Source organism: Aythya marila (genome assembly GCF_965140915.1).
Source record: "Aythya marila genome assembly, chromosome: 3".
In the NCBI taxonomy this organism is placed as follows: Eukaryota; Metazoa; Chordata; class Aves; order Anseriformes; family Anatidae; genus Aythya; species Aythya marila.
The window spans coordinates 3,020,009-3,038,979 of record NC_139044.1 but is presented as its reverse complement, the minus strand read 5'-3'; the positions used below and the strand labels follow the sequence as shown (position 1 = coordinate 3,038,979).

The 18,971-nt window shown below is 42.0% G+C and overlaps 1 protein-coding gene across 3 annotated transcripts in view; it reads right to left on the bottom strand.

Moving 5' to 3' along the window:
• Nucleotides 1-18,971, bottom strand: part of BFSP1 (beaded filament structural protein 1) — a 79,547-nt gene that overhangs the window by 18,533 nt on the left and 42,043 nt on the right. The window lies entirely within an intron of this gene.

Sequence of the window (18,971 nt, the reverse complement as noted above, 5' to 3'; positions counted from 1 at the left end):
TCGAGCACTGCAACTGCAGAGCCAGAATAAAAGAGAGCAATATCCAGCTTTTGCTTGGGGGATTATCTACGAACAACAAAACGAGCGCTCTGCACTTTCAGAGGCTGAGCTCAAAGCCTGTCTTGGCCGTGTTACAGGGGAGAGCTTTGTCCTTGCTGTTGCCCCCAGGCCGTGCAGAGAGGCCTTCTGCTGAGCCAGGATTTTGGTGTGACTGGATGGCACTGCCTGATTTTTGTTGTCTGACAGTTTTGCAGTTGGTTAGGATGACATGATAGTACGACTCCTGCTCCAAGCACAGGATTTGGCCCTTGGTTCTCACCTCATAGCTCTTCATGTCAGCCTTTCCTGCATGTTACTTCTGTGAGGCATTAGAGGCATCAAAGCAGGAGGTGCACAGAGGTACTGAGAGTCCCATGCTAAAAGAGCCCTGCTGGGATTTAGATTTCTTCGGGAACAGGTAAATGTCATGACCTCTTGTGACTTGGTGGACACCAAGTTACCTCATGGGGAGCCACCACCCTTGCCTCGTTCCATCCCTTCACCCCCACTGTAGCTGAATCTCACATGCTGTCTGAGAGGCTTTAGTTTCTCTGAAAGTGATGGATGTATTCCCTCAAGCATTTTTTTCAGTTTTTCCCCTTTCAAAATACTGTTTCTTGGGCCTGTTCCTCCAGAAAAACACCTATACACACAGCCAAAAAGCCCAGCAGCAAGACAGTCCAGCACTGAGATCTCTGTTAGTAATTCATTAGAATAATATATTATATTACAATAATATATTATATTAAAATAATATATTACATTAAAATAAAAATTCTGTAAACATTGCTCTTTAATCTTTAATGGACACATCTAAGATGAGTATTTAGATTGTATGTCTTGGAACCTTGATGGAAGGTGGGTGGCCTCACCGGCAGCAAGTGCAGAGGTGAGGAGAGAAGCTGGGTGCTCAGTGTAATACACAATAAATGTTTGTTCATTGTCTTTTGCATTATAAAAACAAGGAGTTCCGTTTGAGGAGCGGGAGTTGCGAAAGCTCCCTGCTGAAGTAAGGAGCTGTATAATACTTGGCTAGACACTATGAAAATTCCTTTGCTTACTGTAACAAAAAAGAGAACCCCCTCCCCTTCTCTCCTTCTGCATCTCAGTTGCCTCTTTTGTTCAAAGACACTGCTGCAAAGCTCATGTAACCATCTCCTGATAAGTTGCTAAACTAGTGTATCAACATCCTGCATTCCTGTCTCATGCTGGGCCAACATGACCAAATAAAAACAGAAGTTGAACCACAACGCTGAGGAAGACTACGGCCTTCATCTTCACGACCACCAGAGGGACAGAGACGACCCCCTAGCAACAGTGCGTGCAGTTGCAGAACATACCAGGATGTGCTGTGTAATCCCAGAATTACCAAGATATAAAAAGGGACCCTGGCGGGGGTGAGGTGTGCACCGTTGGCGGAGCCGAGACTCCCCGGCCGCCCAGCGCTGTTTTGCTTGCTGTTGCTTACTCAATAAATTCCTTTCTATTATTAATGCAATGCTCTCTGAAAATTAATTAAGGGGGCAACTTATAACACTCAGGTGATTCCAAAATTTGGCTTCTGTGTTACCAGATCTGCATGTAAGGGAACCAAAAGTCCCTTTTGGTTAAGTTTTTTGCTTCAGGTTATTTGGAAGTGCAAGGAGGAAAGACCTAGGGATCTTTCAGAAAATCAAATTAGGCTTTGCAAATGTATTGTTCATATCCACACACAGCCTCTCAACTACAGAAATATCAAAGTGGGGGGATTTTTTTTTAGAAACATTAGGGATTTTATACAGCATGGAAAGCGAAGCCTTCCATGCAGCACAAAGGTCAGTATTTGCAGCTCTTTGGCTGGACAAGCAGGTCCAGCTGAACAGTGTAGCAGCTGCTGCCCTTTTTACAAAGTTAGTCTTCCAGAAGGGATCAGAAAGCCCATGCTGCTGGACTACGGGCAGTGTGTTTTAACTGGAAGAGTTTTTTGAGCTTTCAATATCCTTTCAGAACAGCAATAACCTATGGGAGTACTATCCGAATCTTCCCTCTGAGGCTGGAGGCAACGCTGACTCCATGCTGACCGTGCACCTTAACTCCTTAGGTAATAAACACGAAAATGTCAAGATCTGTTGCAGCACGTATATCTCTAAGGTGGGATGCCTGACACAGTAAGGTCTCACCTTGGGCTGCTGCCATTGCTGGCTTGCTGTAGATGTACCTTTACTGTGGCCACAGCAAGTTTAATTGACTCAGGCTCTGTGGTCTTGACTCTTTGTGACAGATGCTCAGACTTTTAGCTAGGCAACTTCAGGAGACACACTGGCCTCTGGAAAGCTTCTGATCACTCAAATGCAGCAAACCAGTGTGACACTACCTGAAATAATAATAATAATAATAATAATAATAATAATAATAATAATAATAATAATAATAATAATAATAATAATAAAACAGTTTGTCTTACACTGCAATTGTTATTTTCTTTCCTTTCAAGCACAGGATGTCAGAAACGATGCAGAAATATCAATCTCCTCCTGTTATGTGCTGAATTATTTGACTTATCTAATGGACCACCAAGGTTAATTTTTTACACAGGGATCCTGCACGCTGTTTTCCACTTAAGCGATGGCTCAAAGAATGAAAGATTAGCTATACACACATTAATGAAACCTCTGATAAATTGCTGCCTGGAAGCTTTTTAGATTTTTATCAGTGAGTGCATATAAAAAATAACTTCTATATAAAATATGTAACCTTTTTTACCTGATGCCTGTAATACAAATAAGAAAGAACAGCAAGAAACAAATTGTATCTTTCCTTCTTTGTCTCCAGAATACACGTCTTATTCTTGTGAGGACACAATCTGAAGGCTGGCTCCTTAAACACGCTGTGTAGTACATCATCACCCCAGAACAAGTGTTTACCTGCTGCTGCACAGCTCAATGAACCCCTGGTACAGTGGATCATTTGTTTCCTCTTTAATTGCTTGTATTGCCATAAACTCCCTCACACTCTAACTCGGCTGTATCCCTTTGCACAATAGATTTTGCCAGTGCCATAAACCTGCTTGTATGCCTTACTGCTCAGCCAAGCCACCACAAGTTTCTCATACTAAATCTAAACAATTTAAAAGAAAGAAAGGAAGGAAGGAAGGAAGGAAGGAAGGAAGGAAGGAAGGAAGGAAGGAAGGAAGGAAGGAAGGAAGGAAGGAAGGAAGGAAGGAAGGAAGGAAGGAAGGAAGGAAGGAAGGAAGGAAGGAAGGAAGGAAGGAAGGAAGGAAGGAAGGAAGGAAGGAAGGAAGGAAGGAAGGAAGGAAGGAAGGAACCAAACAATCTGAATCCTATCTTCCTGCTAAGAACAGGTCCAGCCCTATCTGTGGTCTGTCAGCTCAGTTTGTGCTGCCTGTGGCTTACCTGGGGAACTTCCAGCTTCCTTTCCTTATGGGGGAAACCCTTTTAACATCAGTGGGTCAAGGCTAAGAATCAAAACAGATCCCCACAGACAGCCACACAGACAGCTCAGGGATTTCAAATTAATCCTTCCAGCATACTATTTTCTCAGTAATAGTATGACAGCTTGTTGGTCTGCCTATTCGGCTGTTATGAACCGGTCACAGACCAGTGAGGCTCTACCAGTACAGCCCAGCTGAGGCACTCACTTCTCTCTTGCTGTCTTTTGCTTTATGCAGAAGCTGACACTGATAGCCCCAAGCTCCCTATTCCTGTAGTCCAAAATGAAACTTCACAGAAGGGTCTGCTAACAAAATGCATCAGGAGCATTGCACAGCAAGGTCTCATTAGACAGCAACTGAGGTTATTCTTAATTTTGAGCACTGATGCTCCAAAGGCCATGTCTGAGTGCGTCACGTCGCATGGCTGAAAAGAGCTGCAGTGAAGGTGCTCAAAGCACATCTTTGTGAACATGACCAATGAGGAAGATGAAATGAATCTGGGCTGATCAGCTTTAAAGAAGACTCAAAGGGACATATCTTCAAATATGAAAGAGTCCATTACAATGGAAAAGCAGGTTTCTCTTCTTTTCCACGTCCACAGTGAATAGGACAAGAAATAATGGGTTTAAATGGTGTAATGTAAGACATGAATGAGTTGTGAGGAAAGTGGTCTAACAGGATGAATAATGAAGTATCGGAATAAAAGCCTGCAAAATCTTAGTCACTGGAGTGCTTCAAAGACCAGGCTAAGGAAACCACTCGGGATCGAGGGACATTTTGTTCATCTGATCTTAGGAAGGTTGAGAGTTTACTGATCTTCAGGACATTACAAGGGGGCTCCTTACTGGCCTCTTAGTGCCTCAGTGCCCTGGCAATTATTTCTGAGGTCTCTCCCTATCATATATGACAGCTATACCCTTTCATTCCTTAAGCACCCTTATATGCAGTCTATTTGTTTTAGAAATTGTTCTCTGGTTGGCGATTTCCAGTGTGGTGCAACACATCTGGATGCTGAGTTGCACCCTGTCCTTTTGATTTTTTTTCCCTAGTCGAGTTAAGCAAAGGGCACCCAGCCTACCCTGGTGTATCAACTAACATTAAATATTACTGCTCTCAAAACCAGGACATTTGTCGAACCAACATGAATTGCAAATCAGGCGGAACAGCATCTGTTTCCAAGAGAATTCAGAAAAAAAAAGAAAAAAAAAAAAGAAAAAAAAAAGAAAAAAAAAAAAGTGCCATGTTTCATGTATGAACTTGGAGAGCAGGAATATTCATATCCCTGCAGGCAGCACCTTAAAGGTCAGGCAGGGCTCAGAGCTGTTTCAGCTACTCTGTTAAGCAGCCCTCCACCAAATATGCGATTAGCAACTACCAGAGGGCTGTAGTCCTACAGCAGGAGCAGGCTGCAGGCTGGAGTCAGTATCACATGTGCCAGTTCCTGACTTCAGTAACACCAGTGATTCCTGCAGAGAATTTGCTCTGAAACAAACTGGGAATTGTCCTTATTGCAATAGCAGACATGCTGCAACAAGCTGCTGCTCAAGGAGACCACACATCAGTGGGGCTGGGATCAGTCCCCTGATGGTGGTGCATGTGGTGCTGTAACGCCATGTACCTGCTGCATTCCTGAGGACATGCATTGCCTGAAACGAGCTCAGGAAAACACCCTGGAGTTAGCAGCTGCCCTGGGACAAGTTTGCTGAGTTTCTTTGCTGAGCTCCCACTGCGAGGTCAGGTCAGCACGAGATGTGCTGCACACACCTGGTGTCTCTCTGTCGCCTTCAGAGAGCTGGACATCAGCTGGACATACAAGGAATCTGATCAAAGAAAACAACGCCGATAATTTTCTATGGCGATCATGAACAAAATTAAAACCAGCTGTAAATTTTTGGCCTACTTTTTTTCTGGCAAGTCTGTATTAGCAGAAGTTTCCCAACTCCAGTGTCAGACAGACAAGCTCGACCAAGTAAAGCTAGATATATTTTTTTTTCCATCATTTTGGCTACCAACCAGAGAAAAATACCACTCTGAAAGATGTCCTTTCAGTCAAATAAAGGATCAAAGATGAAAATGGGGTAAATTCTCAGGGGTTTTGTGTCATTTTACCATTTATTTTGAATCTACCCACATGTTTTTGTTTGTTTCCTTTTCTGAATAATGTACAAAACAGCAAAGGACAATATATCATAAAGCAATGAGGCCTCTGGAAGATGACAGCTGTTTAGACCTCAGACTCTTAAGAAAAAGTGGAACTGAAGAAGGCAAAATAAAGAGAAAAAAAAAAAAAAAAAAAAAAGACCTAATTGTACATAATGTTCCTCCTGGCATTCAGCTTCCCTCATTAGGCCATACTATGTGCCCTCTCCCTGTGCCTTGTTATTTATAATACTGCTGATTTGGAAGAACATATTTTTTGGAGAAAAAATGATGAAAATCAAAAATACCTATTTTGTCATTGTAGAAATGGCATTTGTTTGCTAGGATTTTGATCCAGAAAACGTTAAGTAAAAACTCTGACGATTTTCTTGGTACTTCAAAACTAAAAATAACTCATTTGAACATCTCTTATGTTTCAGAATGGCTCCCAGAAACTTAGCATTTCAACCCATAATCTTCCATGCAAACTTAACATTCCCCACATTTCCTTTTTTGGGGGTAAAAATAATCAATAGATAATGTTGATGGGGCTAATACTATACTTCACAATGACTGTTTTGTCCCAAAGAATGTACGATCCAAGGGAGATAAGGTGTGCTTGACAAATGGTGTGCTTGACAAATAACGTGGTCTCCCTTCCACCCAGAAAAAAAAAAAAAATAAATAAAAATAGAAGGCTGAGTTTTCTGATAGGGCATTTGTTTGATTTCCTGTGAAGGAAGAATGAATGAGAAAAGGCAGTTGCATTGAATCTTGTCTCCACCTGAGGGGATAAATCTGAATTTCAGTACCAGAACGATGAGGGCGGGAGCCAGAGGAGATAGCTGGGGAATGGATGAAGGAGCAGAACTGGGGAGGGGAGATGAGAAGAGCCTGGAAAGGGGTCAGAAGGAGAAACCTTGGCTGTGGGCTGATATGAGACAGCTGTGCAGCCAGGGCAATGCAGTGTGTGTGGAGCAATGAAGACATCACTAATGGTGATGAAGACATCGAGCTCGTTTTGTCTCAGAAGTGATGGTGATGGCAAGACTGGGTTGCCAAAGGGGGCTGGGAGCCTCCAGCAGGCTGGGAAGAGAAGCAAAGGACAGCTTGAATCCCTGCTCCTGTCCCTTCCCTGCCCCTGCCCTGGGGTAGCTCAGCGTGAGCCCTGTATTCAGACAAGTGGGGGCCTTCAGCCACCTTCACTGAGGAAGAGGAGCGGGACCACAAGCCGCATGCATTTCAGCACAGGCAAATCTGAAAAGCTGTCTCTGACCCTTACAGCTACCAAAATCACCTGCCCTCCGGGACATGTTGACATTCGGAACCAACAAGGCCCTCCTACCCCAATGGGCCAAAAAAAAAATGGTGGGAGGGAGGCCAGGTACTGCTCCCTTCCCTCCCCAGGGTATGCACAGCATCTCCTCCCTGCCACTGGCCACAGCAGCCATTCCTCATTTTTCCTGCCTGGGAAACCATGCTCTGAACCCTGGTAAAAGGGGATTTTTTCCTAATGGTTTCTGTTCAGGGAGGTGTTTGCTTGCCTTGCTGCGTTACTGGCAGATGCTTCTTCTCAGCAAGGTCTGGTGTGGAGCTGAATACACAGACCCGAAATGATGCATTACACACTCTCAGCACAGAGAAAACTGAATTCTAAAAACGTCATTGATTTTTCTTTTTCTCCCTTTGAATATGCAGCAAAGGACTGCTAAAATCCTGCCTTAAGTTTCTGAAAGTGAACAAAATGAGCTAAGATACTCAAATTCTCTCTGGCAGCAAATATGTAATGAAAGGTACCATGCAGGGCTGATTTCTACAGGATCATGCCTTCTGTGCATCATCACAAGAGCAAACCAGACAGCTTCTAATTCAAAAAGCAATTTTTAAAACCTGCACTGTCTGTCCATACAACCACTCAGCCTCACACAGCTGTCAAAGGTAGTCCAGCAACAAACTGAAACCTGGAGAGGGAAAAGTAAGGAAAGCAGAGGTTTGTGTCTTGGGGACAGGAGACTGAGAGCCCACTGACTGCAGCAAAATGGATCAAACTAAAGAAAGTTTTTTTTTTAAAAAAAAACAAACAAACAAACAAAAAAAAAAAAAACACCACTTAAAACAGCAAAACACCAGGCACATGGGTAATGTTTTCTTCTGCTATTTCCCTGATCTCTTTTCACTGAAAATGAAAGAAGAAACGTTAGAGCATTGTAATAGATGCAGAAGGACAAATTACGGAATTTTGAACAAATGAAAGCTGAAAACAAAATTATTTCCCTTTCTGCTTGCATTGCCTTTCAATCCTGCCTACCACAAATTCCATTAAACAGAAAATGTTATAAAACACTTTGTTAGTTCTCCTTCACCACAAGTTCAGAAAACAAAAGATAATGTCTGTGACTGGAGTAAAAGGCCCAAGTGATATTTTTCCGAAATGAAGCCTCTGCTATTGTTGAAGCAACAATACATCTGTTCTGTGCCACTGGTATTGATGGAAATGGTACAGCAATCAGCTTGTTATTGTTGCTATGGCATACGACAGATTAGAGGACACGCAGGTATAAATATAGGATGAAATTAATCAGGTTGATGCATATTGGGAAAAAAAAAAAAAAAACACACATCAGCTATCACCATAAATCCAAGGTTTTCCATGTGATAAAGCCATTTACAAAGTCTCCTGTTCATCCCTTCTTTGATTTCCTGCATCGGGGAGAAGTTGGCCATGGATGTAGCATTAACCACTGGCGTTCACAAGTACCTCAGTAAAAATATGAGGGTCCTGTTTATTCCCAGCATGTTTCTGTCTAGTTTCTGCTGGGGTACAATGACGATCCTTGCTGACTGGTCTCTGGGTAATTGAAGAGAGCACCTGGGGACAACAGGTGTTTCCTAGGCTCTCCGGATGCTCCTCCATCCCAACAGGTCATAAGGTCTTTTTTTTTGCAGCTGCATCACATAGCTTTTAAGGAACCCCCAAGCACACAAGTAGAGGATTAAAAGGAAAAGGCCACCCTATGGGTTCACAGCTCCTCACAAAGAAGGCAACAGCAGAAGTAGACCTGAATATGGGATTTCACCTCTAAACCTCTCACCCTCAGCTGCTCTGTACTGGTCTGTAACACCAGCACTGCTCTTCTGCAAGGCCATAAGGGGGGCACTTCGGCAATGTAGTACTGCACGTGCTTCTGCAGTGTGTAGATGTTATGAGACAGGAGGGGAAAGAGCCAGCATGGCCAGCTTCTTCTTGCTTGGTGATTGCTGCCTGCTCACCTCACAAATAAATGGGCACTCTTGATTTTATTTTTCCTTTGTCTCAGTACAGCCTGTTATGATCCATCTGCTTTAAGCACATCACCACCTCTCTAAAACACACTTTAAAACCGCTGTACTTTGCAAACAAAGCACTTGTTGGAAAACCCCGAAGTAGCACTTACAATGTGAAGTGCATACCTTCGTCTGTCTCTAGCTTCAGCCTAAATGAACAGTACTGGCAATGCCTTTCCAGGGTCACAGTCCTAATTAGCCTTTTAAGTGTTGTGTTGCTTTTCATCGAGGTTGTCCTGTGCCCATGCACATGCCTGAGATATCGAAGACTTCCTTGCAGGTTCTTTTGGCTGTCCATGGGCCTCCAGTCTCAATTACATCTAAGCACCAGCAGCAGTAATCTGAGGCAGCTCTCAGCTGGATCACGCTTCCAAAATGAACTCAGTCAGTATCAGGAAAAATCTTCTCAGCAGTGTAAAACACCGCAGTTTTCTTTCCTTTTTGGGGTCGTCCAGAAAGGTGTGGGGGGGGGGGGGGGGGGGACACCAAATCATTATGCAAATAAATCCTTGGGTCAATTTAAAGCGTTCTGCAGCTGCTGAGGGACCAGTTGCCTCTTGATTTAATGCAAGAGGCACAAGCGCTGGTTCTGAGCTAGAGCTAGGCCGTGATCTTCGGTCCTCTGGGGGTGGTGGGGAAAAAAGGGCCAAAATGTCATGATCCTGCAGGTTGAATTGAACACATGACACAGAGCATCCTGGGGGAGCAGGGGAGCAATGCTGAGGTGTCTGGCCAGGGGAGGTCCTGTTTCAGAGAAGCCTCACTGCCCTGCCCGCCCTGGCCATTACCAATGCTCACCCCAGCAGACGTGCTGAACTTGGAGGCGCCGTCACATGAAATAATGCTCCTAACGCCACAGCCTTCACCTTCCAAAGCATGAAAAATGTCACTTGGCCTTCACTGCAGCATTAGTCAATGGCCTTCCATGCTGACGATGTGTTTCTCATGGAGCAAAGCCTGTGCTATGAACAGCCTGCATGAAAGAACTGCGCCCTGATCTGTGCTGGAATCGATCAGAGTCCAGCACCTGACAAAAGGGAACTGGTTATAATTTACTCCAAATTCATTGTATCAGCATTCAGAGAAACATTTCCTAATCACTTGAGACAAATTCTCTACCACGGCCACACAGAATTACTCGGGGTTCACTGCCAGATCCTACAAACGCTGTTATTTTGCAATCCCCTAATACAAATACAGGACACGGTTGTTACTGTGCAACCTTCTGTGCAGTTTAAAAGAGCTGTGTTAGGGACAGAGAGGTCCCCAATGTCAGCTGAGAGACAGGACTCCAAGCATTGTGTATTTCTGGATTAAATTCCATTTTCTTGATGGCGCCACAAATTCCCCCTGCTGTTTGGGGAGCTCTCAGGTCTCCTCCTGTTGTAGACCTCAGCCATGGCTACCTGGGGAAGGATCTGGCTGGGCTGGGGTTTGCAGACTCCAGGGCTGGGGTTTGCAGACACCAGTACTACTCCTCCTGCTGATTCCAGGTCCTGGCTGTCACTGTCATACCCGCTGTCCTTGGGAGCGGGAGGGGAGTGCTTCATGTCACTTGTTATCTGCCTTTCCCTCGTCCTCCAGCTCCTGCTGCGCATCTGAACGGACTGCTCCCAAATTACATGTTCCCAGTTGTCCTGAGGTGTCTGTACCACTTTATCCTTTTCGCATCACGTATTTTTAGCATGTTCCCTCCACCTCACCCATGCGCTCTTTGCTGTAGGATGGCGCAATTTGTTTTGAACCTACAGTTTGCTTTCAGAAACTCAATCTCTTTCTAGCTCAGTGCTGGACTTGCTGCTTTTATTCACAGCCTTCCATATGTAATTTTGCTGCATTTGCTTGATCAACCTTGATACTGTCACCCCCACAGCAGTGCTGTAAATTCCCACAATCCCCCAACCCACAACCCATAACCCCACTTGCTGAATTCTGTTCCTTTTCACTCTCAATGTTACTACTGGTTTTGCAGGTACAAGCCATTTTATGTAAAAAATGAATTCTTGCCATAAAATAATTTATATAGAAGTATGGCTACAATCTTTGGAGAGAACACCATTTATTAGCTTTTTTATTTTTTTTACTGTAAATTCATGAATTAGGAATCAGGCACTGCTGCACACTCCTCCTCTTACAACGTCCCGTGTAATTCATTAAACAGTTTCGTTGAAATTTCCCAAACTAACTGGGATTGGTCTGAACTGAACTGCTCCACTCCATATATGAACTGCTCCACTCTATTCTTTCTATCATTGCAAAGTTTTTTTTTTTTGTTTTGTTTTTTGTTTTTTTTTTTGTTTGTTTGTTTGTTTGTTTGTTTTTTCATTCTGTCTGGAAACTAGGAAAGCACCAAGACTTCAGATCAATTTTCCACAAGACGAATATAAATTGCAGAATAGATATTAGTGGGAGTAGCAGTGACATCGTCTGTGATCCATCTCCAATGGTCCTGGCGCCATTAAAAGGTTTTGCAAAAACAAAACTGGAATACAATTTTTTCCTTGGCTTTTATCTAGATGAAATTCCAACAACAATTAAAGATTAGTAGCCGAAGTGTTCTTCCACAATGTTTCTCACGTAAATGTCTTGCAGTTCTGAGAGTGGCTTTTGGATTTCTGAGTGCTATGAAGGGGTGAAGGGGGAACGCCAGAATCAAAACCCATAAGAAAGCCAGGTTCCCCCAAACACCATAGCCAGCTACACCCTTCAGGATGGACACACGTTGTTTTCCAGTATAGTAAGTTTGTTGATAAAAAGAAGCATGTCCCATGAACTCAGAGAGCACTTATTTCCCAGTCGCTTCCAGATCTTCAAGCAGGGACCAAGCATTCTCCTACAGAAATGTTATTGAACCACTGAGTCACTAAGTAGTGAACTCCAATTTTCATATATAATTGATAGATTGGACTTTTTTTTTTTTCCTTGAATGGTTGGAGTTCAGTATCCAGTGCTTCAGGCAAAATTTTATTGGAGTGGAGGCTGTGTATTCACCAAAGGCATTGAATTTTGAAAGAAGTGATTTTAATGCTGTTTCCTGCAGTCACATAAATGTTGGCCTTCGCTGTGGATGCTTCCTGTTTCAATAAAGTGTATTTATCTCCTCACTGTGAAAGGTTTGCACAGGGCTGGAGCATCACAATTATTCTAAACGGCATCTTGAGGCATGTTTATAACAAACTCCCCAGTATGTCTTTTCATTTTAAACGGCTTACAAATGTTAAAAACCTGACATAACAGAATAGCAAAAGAAATTAGTCTAAATTATTTACTGCAATTGTGCACCAAAAGGCAGTTGCCCACAGCTATGCTTAACTGTCAATTTGTGTCCAGCTAGCCCCAAGGTAATGTCATATAATGTAAATGTGCCTAGCTCCAGGATGGCAAAAATGGGCCTGAATATACACAGAGATTTCATATGCACTGTCCCAGTTTGCTCTCCTGGGTTTGGCAGAATGCAATAATATATTATCATGGAAGGAATAAAATAAAGGAACAAAACAGGGACTGTGTTTAGCAATAACAGTGTAGCTGCTGGTAGCCCCAGTTCCTGGAAGAAGTCATCTGCGTGAACATTACACAAAGCTGTGTTCCTGCTCGGTTCCTGCTCAATGTTTTGGGTCACTGCAGCGTGGGCACCAGCTGCCAGCCTGACCCTGCTCTGTTCAGCTCTTCAGCAGGAAAAACTGCAGCCTGCCCTTCCTGTTTTCTGTTTAAATTGTGGGTAAATACACCCCACCGGGCACTTTTGGAGCTGTAGGCTTGTCTTCTGTTAGAATTACCTAAGGCTAAAGTGAAAGCAGTGCCAGCATAGAGTAGCCCTATTGACACCAGAATTGATTCCAGCACAGCAGTTCTTAAGACTGCAATTTGGGAAAAGGAAAGCCTGTGTGTGCAAAGTCTACCTCTGCTTTTAACAGGAGCGAGGTTTCCTGCTCTCTACCAGAGAACGAGGTAAAACCAAAGAGTGCCAAGCTTCATCTGGTGGTTTCTGTAAAGATAAAGGGAAACATTCTACTCATATAAAATAGTACTTCTATTATTCTTCTGCATGTAAAATGGTATTTATACATCAATATGTGGAATCTTTCCTATTTTGCAGATGTTCTCCTATGCTTTGTGGAAGAGCTGTTGCCCTTTTGGTTCAGCCTGCAGCAAAAAGGCCTGTGAGTGCCACGAGATGTAGTTTTTTGATTTTCCTCCTCCAAGTATCCAAAATAGAGGGTTGTACTGAAAGCCACTGTCAGTCATGCTTTACAGCATGAGACCAAACTGTTTTGCACATGTTGGTGTCCAAATCACGGTGACACAGTGTTGGAGGGCTGTGTAAGGCAGGAAGAGGTGAATCGGGTGCAGTTACATCCTACTGCCATTTGGGAGTGACCTGTTCCTCAGGCCATCCCCTGCCCTTGTGAAAAGCAGGATTGTTCTGCATTCAATCCCTTGTAACAATTGCTGAATTTCACTATTACCTCCACTGTGCCCTGTCCAGTGAGCACAGAACAGCATTCACGTAATTGCATTCTTTTTCTGTTCCCCCTCCACTTTGACCAGAGCCTGATGCACTTGAAATGAGCAGCATGCCCACACCAGCAGATTGTATTTTCCTTTCTCTTGATTTATTAGCTGCTCCTGAAGCAGGGCTCAATCAAATCAAGCCAAAGTCACTCTGCATGCAAATACACAGTAATTCCTGCAAACACACAGTGTTACTGATGGTGCAACCATCTACAAGGCATCTTTGATCACAAACACCCTTTTCTGGCTAGCATTGTTCACAGTAACATATTCAGATTTAAATATCTCTGGGTCACAAAGATTATTTTAAATAATAAAAAAAAAAGCATACTTCCACAGCTGCCCTTTGATGATCTCATAACCAGGCATTCATCATGCTTTTCTCTTCTTATCAGTTACAAAGTCTAGGTCAAACTCCTTTGAGGCTACGCCTGTAGTTTTAGTGCCCACCGACTCTGACTAAACAGCTTTACTCTTAGTTACTGTGCCTTTTATCACTAGTCTATCCTGCATTTGTTTATCAGTTCGCCTGTTTCTTATTATTCCCTTTGATCTTACAAGGACCACCATCAGCTAGCAGGTGTGCTCGCATCTTTCCACATACCTTACAAAAGGGAGAGAAGTGTCTCAGTGGCAAGGAGAAAAAGCAGCTCTTCAATACGTGGAGGGATTTGCAATGCTGAAGATGAATCCCAGATGACTTCTGCTTTTTAGTCCTCATCAACTCCAGGACAATAAGCACACAAACCTGCCTGGCCCTAGTTGGTAAATAGCCCCGGCAGGTATTGGATTTTGTTCACCTTTGATCAGCTTTTTGGCTGCCGTTGAGTTCCCCTCAAGGATTTAGGCACAAGTTACTTGAGCTTTTTTTTTTTTTTTTTTTTTTTTCCTCCCTTCGAGAAAATGTTTCTTGTGGCTTTCTGTTAAAATAAAACTATACTTGCATTTAAGTCTTCCCTTTTTGGCAGAGTCTGTTTGGTATCACAAACATCTCCCTATTGATATCACTATTTTCTAGGTAGTAACCTTTTGGTGCTTTGCTGCCTCAGGTAGAATGAAAGTGAGCTTTTGTTATTTGATTTTTTTCCTGGAATTGTGTTTTCCAAGGCTGCTCACACCCTCACAAATCAGGAAAGGATAGAAAAACAAAAGGTGCTACAGAGAATAGATCCGGAGCTTGCCTTTGAGGGCATACCATGAGGGCAGCCTCAGGCAGCTCTCCTACCAATTATTATACTAATACAATGATTCCTTTCTGAGAACAAACAAACCCCAAATCACAACAATTTAAACTTTCTGAAAACAAATAAGACTGTCAACAATAGCCTTTGGTACCAAAAATTAGGAATTGCAAGCCAGTAAACACTTCATTTAATTTTTCCTTTTCTCCTGCAGCTGTCAGTGGGGACCTTGCATGATGATCTCAGAAGTCAAAATTTTTTCCCCATCCTTTTTCAAGTTAAAGAAAAAGGACATTGATTGGACCGTGGATTTTGAAGAATATAGATAAATAGATAGAAATATTCTATGACATACTAACTTTGTGCAGTGAAATTGCACCAATAGCAGTGGTCCAATAGACATGATAACTTATGTCATCTACATTTATTTTTGTTGTAAAAAAAAAACAACAGTATTTTTGCCTATATATTCTTTTCTTTTAGAAGCAAATTCTTTGCTACAACGTCCAAATGTTGCCCCTTTTACAATAGCATAATTCAGATTTCCACTGCTTTTAATCAACACACATCAGAGTTGCATTTCTACTCCAATGTCTGCTTGCTGAAATGGTTGAACACGTTGTAATTAGAAAAGCCACCACAATCACTCTCATGAAGCACAAAGGTGTTACCATGACTCCAAACTTTGTTAACAAAGCCAGTACACATAGGTTTCTCAGAAACATCATTCCTCCCCATTCTTTTCACACATAACTTGATTTGTTCCAAGTACACATTCCTTTATCAACTGGTCATTTATTTCCGTTTCCTTAACTTCAGACAGGTATCTAAAATGCAAATGACAGAAGAATGGTTGTTTTTTTTTCATCCCCTAGAATGATAAATTTTGTTATTAGCAGTACATTCTGCTTCTTGTTTTTTACTTTTATTTAAATAACTAGTTACAAATGTCACTTCTTCAAGCACGCTCCCTGGTTAATTAGGTTTTTCTGTGTGTTTCTTAGCTCCTTTTTTTTTAGCCTTCTATTTCCCCTTAACAATGACTACTGGATTTTCCTGTGGTGGTGAATCTCCTCAAAGTTCTCATTTGGAATGTAAATCTGAACATATTTTTCTAGGCCTATTAAGGACAAAATTCAGAACAAAGTTGCAGGGATGGACAGAAAAAAAAAAAGAGTGTAAAAAGAAAGACAAACAGAGATCCTAGATTTACTTTGTAATAATCATCTACCCAAACGTGAGATGAGGATCAATTAGGTAGCTGACAGTTTTGCAGAAAAAGATTGATAGTAATAACAGGGCTGATAAGTTCAATGGGAGCCAGCAGTATCCTCCCATTTGTGACTGAGATAAGCATCAGACTGGGACATGATACATGAGTGTTGGATGCTCAGAGCAGTAAGGGGCAACCAATAACAATTTGCACATATGAAATGGATGTCTGTAGAGAAGACGAATAATGTGATCTGTGTCCTCTCTAGGAAAAATATGCAGTAACCCCATAACACGGGTGGGAAATTCACACATTCACTTGAAATGCAAGAAGCTTATTGCCTGACTTGACATGCATCTCATGTGATGGATGTCTCCATTTTGATGAACTGCATCTGGATGGACGTGTCATTATAAGAAGACATATTTCAAACAAACTCATGTCTGGGCTTTGCTTCCTTTATTACCTAACAGTGGAGAGAGAGAGATTAGAATATTCTTCTTTCATTCAATAAAGAAGAGGGGACTTAAAATGGAGTAGTAAGTGCTATTGCATCCTTTCGGTCAAGTGGAGACTGAGAGGAATTCAGAAATAAATTCAGTGGGAAAACAAAACAAAACAAAACAAAACAAAACAAGCAACAACAACAACAACAAAAAACACACAAGTAACTGGATGATAATAAGAGGAGAAACAAAGACAAGCTTCTAGAAAAGTAAAATGTCACAACTTGGCAGGAGCTAGTTAATAAAACCTGCAGAAAAAAATGAAAACCAAAACAAATCAACAATAAAAAAAAAGCTGCCTCCTGACAATAAAACCTGCAGATAAGAATGATGAACTGCTGGGGGAAAAACATACAAGAAATCCTTCAGGAAATAACTTCATCTTCAAGACACTTTCAAACAGACGCAGTGATGACAGAAAAGCAAGTAGGAAGATACTGAAAAGCTGTGAGTAATTTGACACGATCATGCAGTGAAGAAAATACTGACTGTATTTAAGGAGAATGTTCCTATCCAGAACAGAGCCAGATCTGGTGGCTGATCTGGGATTTGGCATCTGTCTCCCTCCCTTCTCGTCCAGGCCTTCAACTTCAATCAGTTGAAGCCCTCTCAAAAGTAATTATTCCTCTTCCCAGAATACCCTCCAGCCTGTCAGTATTTCCCTGGTAATTAAATAGTCAGAAATTGTTGTGTTGTTTGCAGGGAGACTGCTGCACATAGAGGGAATTGGGACAATTTGTGATCCATGCAGGAAGCCACCATTGAAACAGTCCTCTGTTCCCTCCCACTTATTTTTGTCTGCTGCAAGACATTTTTATTTAATTTACATGGGTTTTATGTTTACGAAAGAGAATCAGATTTGCTTCTCAGCATCTCCCTCTCCCCTGTCAGCATCTCCCACTCCCTTCTGCCCAATAAGATCTGTAAATCTGCACCTACTGTTTTCTGCAACTTCCCAGGTCTTACTCCTTTCCTTTCTTCCCGCCCACCTCCTCCACAGGGTGTGTGAAGCTGATCTATCTTCTGCCACTCCTTCCCTCCTTTAGGATGAGCTTTTCCATTTGTAGCACTAGGTGCACTGAAGATCTCCAGGCAGTTTCACCCCACTTTTTCTCATCTCGTTTGCTAGGAAAGGTGTTAAAAAGAACAAGAGATATTACCCTTTTCCACAGCACCTCTCTAGAGATGTTTTAGCTCGGCTCAGATCTGACATTTGCCATCCTTCGCTGAGTCTTTCAGCCATTAACCAATACATCAGAACAAGCTCCTGTGTCAGTCAATGTGAATATTTCATGAACTACCGCATAAAATAATTCACTGAAATTCAGTTATAAGTAGCTCAGGTACAAATACTTCCTATCAAAGGTGTCCGATAGTTCATACAAATGGACCTCGCTTTTACCTATTTATAACTTTACCAAAACTTTAAACTCTGAGGTTATATTTGTTACTTTGTCTTTCCTTCTAATCAAGTTTCATTACATTTCTTATCCTCCATTCCCACCCATTTCAGATTGAGGTTGACATTACCTAGCCTTTCATGTTTGACTTTACAATGCCATACTTTTGCTAATGCTCCACTGCACTGGTCTCCATCTGAACAACACCCTGGGTGTTCTGTGATGGTTTATTTCAACGTAAGAATTTACTACAGCTGTGAAGGATGCTGGAGGGACCATGAGGATTTGAGAGCAACAAACTGGTGCCAAGCAACAGGGGCAGCTCCAAGTTCAGGGTTGTCTGAGATACTATGCTACATTGTGCAATACATGTGAAAACACTGATGCGTAACTATTAAGATTTCTGCTTGAGATCATTTTCAGTGAAAAAAAAATTGTTGTTGTAGTTCCTTTACTCACCTTTTTCTCACCTTTTTTTTTTTTTTTTTTTTTTTTTGGTGGGGGGAGGGGAGAGAGGGGAGGGAGATGGACATGCAGTAGTTTTGGTACTACAGCGTAAAAGAAAATCACCAGCAGAACAAAAGGTGCCGTTCATTGCATATGTAGCTAACAAATAAAAGCATTTACGTTCAATACGAGTCTGAGACGAGATAAAGTTAAAAATTTGCTTCTTTCATGTGCAAGATCTATTAACACTATTCATTAAGACTGTGGTTCATTAAGAAGCCCAAGGAACTGAGATCCAGTTCACTTGGAATTTTATGTATTTCATAATTATTATTTCATAATTATTTCATAATTGCTTTCCCTACCTTTAGTCATCTCTCCACAAAACCAATGAGATCCTGCAGTGCCTGGGCTAGAAGAACAGAATTTTTAACTGAATTCCAGTTTTAAGATCTGAAACACTGATAATTCTGCATTATGCTGAAATACGTAACTGCCTCCATTATCTTAATACAAGCCTTGGACACAACTGCAAGCAACACATTTACTTCACTGTCCAAATTATTGGGAGAACAGTGACAAGATATTAGGGAATATTAAATATCAGTAAGAATTTAGAAATAAATCTGCAGTTTCACAACTTTCCACTGAGGTGCAAGAAAATCCATGACTTCTGTTTCAAAAATCTGTGACTTTATATTAACAATTCCATTCCTCATCGTTCACTAGAGGAGATATAACCACCAGAAACACCAGAAGAATAGCTAATTCCATCTC